Source organism: Panthera uncia, chromosome D4 (assembly GCF_023721935.1).
Source record: "Panthera uncia isolate 11264 chromosome D4, Puncia_PCG_1.0, whole genome shotgun sequence".
Classification (NCBI taxonomy): domain Eukaryota; kingdom Metazoa; phylum Chordata; class Mammalia; order Carnivora; family Felidae; genus Panthera; species Panthera uncia.
Genome location: NC_064807.1, coordinates 61,413,981 through 61,419,847, shown reverse-complemented (window position 1 = coordinate 61,419,847; position 5,867 = coordinate 61,413,981). Strand labels below are relative to the sequence as shown.

The following is a 5,867-nucleotide window of genomic DNA, read 5'->3' as shown; positions in this document are numbered from 1 at the left end:
ATGGAAACCAATTTGACAATAAATTTCATATATTAAAAAACAAAATAAATAAATAAATAAATAAATAAATAAACCCGACCGTATAATGTTCCAAATAAAGGTAACTTATTTAGGGACTTCAATAATCGAATTCATTTAATCTAAGGAAAATAGGGTAGAATAGGGTTTTAGCCCAACAAAAGAAATTTGCCTCATCATTATGGATTCTTCTAGAGTAGGATTAAATCCTATGGGGTTTCATGGTACACTTGATCCTGTACTTTTCTTTATTTGGGGGTGGGGGCATGTAATATGTTTTTCATCATTAGGTCTACTTTGGTATAGGATACTAGGTGTAGATGTCATTATGAAGAACCTAGAAGTGGATGGACATTCCACACCAAAGTTCCTGAAATTGCTCTAGAAGTTCTCCTTGACCACCTTTGCAGTGTGATGTGATGGCTCCCTGTGTAGACCTAACAGTTACGACACTGCATGGTCATCCTCAATTTTCCCGTGTCTTCCACCACCAAGCTATGAGGCCCTAAAGGAAAGGGTTTTTCAAATTTGTAACCAAGCTTAGTACAGGTACATAACAAGTATTTAAAAGATATCAGTTGAATGAATGGACGAAATTCTACAATTGGTTTTACTCATAGCAACTTAGCCATCTATTCAAGGAACATATCACCTGAAATTGTTTGGGATGGCTTATCAGTATATTGGTTAAAACTAAAGTTTTTGATATAAAACAGCATGCTCTGCACAGCGATCTCTGGTATGGACGATGTTAATAAGAGCTTTAGAAAGAGAGAGAAGGAGGGGGATCTGTGGTCATATAAAGTTGTAATTATTTTGCTCTAAAAAAAATATAACATATTTTGATGGACCTATTTTTTCCATCATTTTAAGAGGATAGCAGAGATACAATAAGTTGCTATTTAAATATTGAAATCATGCTGTAATCTGTAACCTCTTAAATAAAATCACATGGCTTCTTTTTAAATAAAAGAAATTGAGAGTTCCTGTTTATTAAATTACGGATCTACTTGGGAAAAAAAAGGCACTGGAAAATGATGTTATGACTCTAAATTAGAATGGAAACATAAAACTAACACTGAATTTTCTGTATACCATGTAGAACAAATAAAGGTAAATTAAAGGTTCCAACCAAAAAAAAAAAAAAAAAAACCTAAGGAAAGAAGAGCTTCCTATGTTTGCTTTTTCAAATAATTAAAAAAAATTTTATTAACATTTATTTATTTTTAAAAGACAGAGAGAGACAGAGCATGAGCAGGGGAGGGGCAGAGAGAGAGAGGGAGACACAGAATCTGAAGCAGGCTGCAGGCTCTGAGCTAGTGGTCAGCACAGAGCCTGATGCGGGGCTTGAACCCACAAATTGTGAGATCATGACCCAAGCTGAAGTCAGATGCTCAGCCGACTGAGCCACCCAGGCACCCCTGCTTTTCAAATAATTTTAAACCAAAGTACTTAGATACCATGTTAATTTCCCTACCAGAAAGGAACATGATTCTTCTTTCTCCATATGCATTGCTAAATTACTTGGGAATTAGGCAAATGAAAAGAAAAGGAAAAACATTCTTTTAAATCAACCAGTTTGTTTTTCTTTCTAATTAAAACAGGTAAATCTTAACATTGCAAAAGATGTAGATGTTCTCATTTTCCTTTAAAATCCTACTGGGTAGGGATTTTCCTTGTTTCCCTTAAAATTAGTGAATAAATTACCTCTAAGACAGTGCCTCTTCCAAAGACGTTAGAAGATCCTGCATAAATGAACACAGACTTGAACCTTCACTCAAACTCCTGCTGGTTGTCAGATCACAGGTGCTCAGGCCTGCACCTGCTTCACTCTGGCTGCATCTAAATGAAGCCACTTATCCTAGTGAAAGCAATCAGGTGAGCATCTAGGTTCATCTAGCTTACCAGATGTTTCCCATCATGGAGAAATGTTCTGCATTGATGGAAACGTTCTATATCTGTACTCTCAATATGTTAAGCCACGTAGTGATATGTGGCTATCAAGCCCTTGAGATATGCCTACTGCAACTGAAGAATGGAATTTAAAATTTTATATCATTTTAATTTATTTAAATTTAAATACCTACACATGGCCAGTGGCTACACATTGGATGGTGTATCATGGCTTTGCATTAGCAAGGTGTTACCGTTAACCATAAATTTGAACCTTTTAAAAAAGTATAAAACGTTCTAATATATAATTATATAAGTTGAAAAATATATCATCAGTTTTGCGCTCTAGAGATTAATCATTGTTAACATATAATGTGTATTTATTCTTCTAGACTTTTTCTTTCTCTCCAGGCATATAAACATACACATTCATAGGCAGATTTTAAAAAAATGTATGAAGTAGAATCATACTATATGTGCTGTCCCACAGCTTGTATTTTTCTTAACATGTTTTGGCCACCTTTCTATGTTGGTATACAGAGCTCTTTATAGTTACACAAGCCACTATATTCCCTTCTTTGCTAAGCCAGTCTCATTTTTGTCATTTGTAATCAAGGAGTGCTGATTAACACAGGTGTGTCCAGGGTCCAAATTCATCTTTTGGGTTAGCATGTTGGGGCTCTATCTGAGAAGAAAAGAAGCAGGTGCAAACTCAAATCAGGAGAGTTTGCATGACAGGCAGAGGAGGTTAACATTTTACCATATACTCACAAAGGAAATGACTGAAGGGTTTTGAGCAGGCAAGTGGCACCATCAAACCTGTCATTGAAGACAGTTACCTTGGTAGTGATCTGTCTTAGATGGGAGCACAGATCCTTGACAGAGACCTCAGTGGTACAAAGGTTTGTTTACACTTCAGTTACCAGGTACAGAACACCACCAATACTGCTGTTCTATCATATTTCTACAGCAAGCTCACAAAATCCTGTTCGGCTCTTTTACAACACAGTAGAAGTAAAATATTGTGTGTATGGTAAGTTTAGTTTTCAACCACTATTGTAAAGATATAAAGTAATTCATTCATTAAACTTTTACTGATAAACTGCTATATGTCAGGCATTAAGGAAATAACAGTGCACAAAATGAAGTTCTGTCCACATGGGGGAGGCTATAAAAGGAGTAGATTTGGGGGCTGAGGAAAATAAGAAGTTTAATTTTGAACATATAAATTTTGAGACGCTTATTAACCATCTAAGTGAAATGTCAAGGAGGCAGTCAGATGAATGAGTTTGGAGATACATTTTGGGCATTATCAGAGTATGTGATTTCCTAGTGAGTGAGCATATATAAAGAAAGAGGAGTCAGGAGATAGGAGGAATGTGCAAAAGAGACCACATAATGTGGTGACAAGAATAGAGCTGGAAAGAAAGTGACAGCGAGCCAAGAACTATAATCTCCAAAGAATGGGGGACAAGTAGCCCAGGACTCTGTAACTGCAACAAGGAAGCAGAGTGAGTGGTACTGATGGACAGCATGAGTTTCCAAGCCGAGTGGTTTTTAAGGTGAGTAGGACAACAGTCTAGAAGAGGCACCGAGGAACAAGGATAACACCTACCCTGTCTCGAACTCCAGTAGCACAAGGGGTGTGGGAGACAAAGCATGGCTACTGGGAGGGCTCTAGAGAAGTCATATAATTAAGAAAGCCAAGTTTATAGTAAAAAGAGGAAGGCACTGTTCAGACAAGGTTGCGAAGATAAGGAACTTTACTGATAAACACTTGTGAGTTTTAGAGCTCATAGGGCAGCAGTTTAGGGGTCAAGGAAGGTGGGAGATAGGATCAATTAGGGTTGTATGGAGCTGGGTGGACATGAGAGACCACAGGGTGAGAGGTGACTAGAGTCCTTGTTTTTGAATGGTGTTACTATAGACAGGACAAAGAACATGACAGAAGTAGCACCAATGTTCTGGGAGGCAGGTTAGTGGACCTGTACCAAGGAGGGAGGAGGACCCAGAGCTCCTCTATGTTGTGCATTAGCAAAATAGAAAGACTTTGGTGCTAATGCAGGAATGTGACATTTAAAAAATGTTCTTATGGTGAGAAATGTTTCCTAAGCCGTGGCAATTTAACACTACATATCCCTAGGCAGCATGGGTTCCACCCTAATTACAACAAATATGTGTTGAATATCTAGTATTATTCTAGGCATGGAAAAGGATGGAGAGAAAGAAAAGCAGTCATCTCTAGGAAACATGAAGTCTTCCCCCAGTCTTAGGCTAAGTTGGTCCCAAATGTATTTCATTAAGAAGATGTCATTATATTCCTCCTCCCAACAATCCTAAGACCACTTTTCATTTTGAGTGTTGGCCTGGGGGCAGCTTTCTTCACCTTGTCTTTGGAAGGAATGTCCAGCTATGTGGTCAACCACATAACCTCAGAGCTTGGAGTTATTTGAACAGTTTCATTTAGAGAAGACACTGAACAGATACAGCATTTTTGTTCTTATGTTCTCTCTAAATTGAACTAAGATAAGAACAGGCATTAAGCTGCTTAGAGATTTGAATTAGAGGAACAATTATTCTAATACACACGGTAGCAGAAAGGCTCTCAGAGCCCATAATCTCCTGAGTCTTATGAAAAAATGTCACTCGCTGGATATCCATGCTTGATTGGAGGTTCTGCAAAGTAATCTAAGCCTCCTTTTCTCACTTTTATCCTTTTGGATTGATTTTTGTTTCTTTGAAAACAATTGTTCCATTTTGAAACTTTCTGAACACAGCACAATGCATAATCTGTATCATTTAGCACTCTAAATACTCTGCCATTATACTAGGGTTCTTATGACTGAGCATGTCTTGTCAATGGAAATTTATTCAATGAAATGTGAAATTACTTTAGAAGACACATTTAGAGCATTTAAGCCAGGCATGTTGAGCTGAAAAGATTTAGGAAGTAAGTTATATTCTAAATAGCTAATAATTGTTCATCACAGGGTACCCTTTCATTCTTTACTGATGCTTCTGCCTTTCGACCTCTCACAATGGCCACTAGAGGATAGGGAATCGACTATGGGAAAGATCATTTCAATGATGTCTTCACATTTACGTGACATTTTAATGTCACAACTGTCTAACTAGAGTGTGCAGACGGGGTGCTGGTCCAAGCCCCATCAACTGACACTTTACCTCACATCATTACTCTCTTAGAGTCTCTAGAAGTGGATACTGAAAGCTGTTAGTATTGCTGTTTGAGCCACCCAGGCTGAGCCCTATTCCTTCCTCGGCAGAGGCTCCTTTGTTTCCTAGGAAAGAGGGGAGTAACTCTATTCCCTGGGAATCAGGAAAAATATTTTTAACTGAATACACTGAAGAGAAGGTTATATTGACCCGACATGTTCAGAGACTGAGAGGTATGAGAGACAGATAGCAATAATCAGGCCACTGTAATTCCTAAAGATATTCCAAAGAGCACCCTGGGTCCGGAAAACACATCGTTCCACCTGGGAGACCGTGACAACTCAGTGCACCAGACTGAGAGCCTGGTATGTGGTTGGTGCTTCATGCGTGCTTGCTCAGTGAATGGATGAAAGAGTAGAACTATAAGATCTAGACACCGGCTCAATGGCACTAATGCACCGACCACTGCACCTCCAGCCCATGTTCTCTCAAGTGCCTCAAGACAACCATACAACAAGGGATACTCTGTAAATTACCCCATAGTAAATCTAAACCCCATTAGAAACTGAAAACACTTTCCTCATAAATATCTCTTTAGTTTCACTTTCTTTCCTTATAGCTATAAAACTCCTCTTCTGAGACATTACAGGTGAAGGAGGAGTTGATGTAAGTAGGTAGTTAGGTTATCTAGATGCCTGAAAGGAAAGGAGATCAAATATTAGAGTTGCCTTTGGGTTGCTTCTTCCCCATGCTTTTCTCTCTCTTGTTAAAGTATATCTAAG

At 38.3% G+C, this 5,867-nt stretch overlaps 1 protein-coding gene across 1 annotated transcript in view; it reads right to left on the bottom strand.

Annotated features, from left to right (window-relative positions):
- The window catches only part of PLPPR1 (phospholipid phosphatase related 1), a 75,236-nt gene extending 72,340 nt beyond the window's left edge, over nucleotides 1-2,896 (bottom strand). The window contains exon 1 of the mRNA XM_049635389.1: nucleotides 2,683-2,896. The gene's annotated coding sequence lies outside the window, so the exon portion shown is untranslated. The remainder of the gene's footprint in view (nucleotides 1-2,682) is intronic.
- Between the last annotated feature and the right edge of the window lie 2,971 nt (nucleotides 2,897-5,867).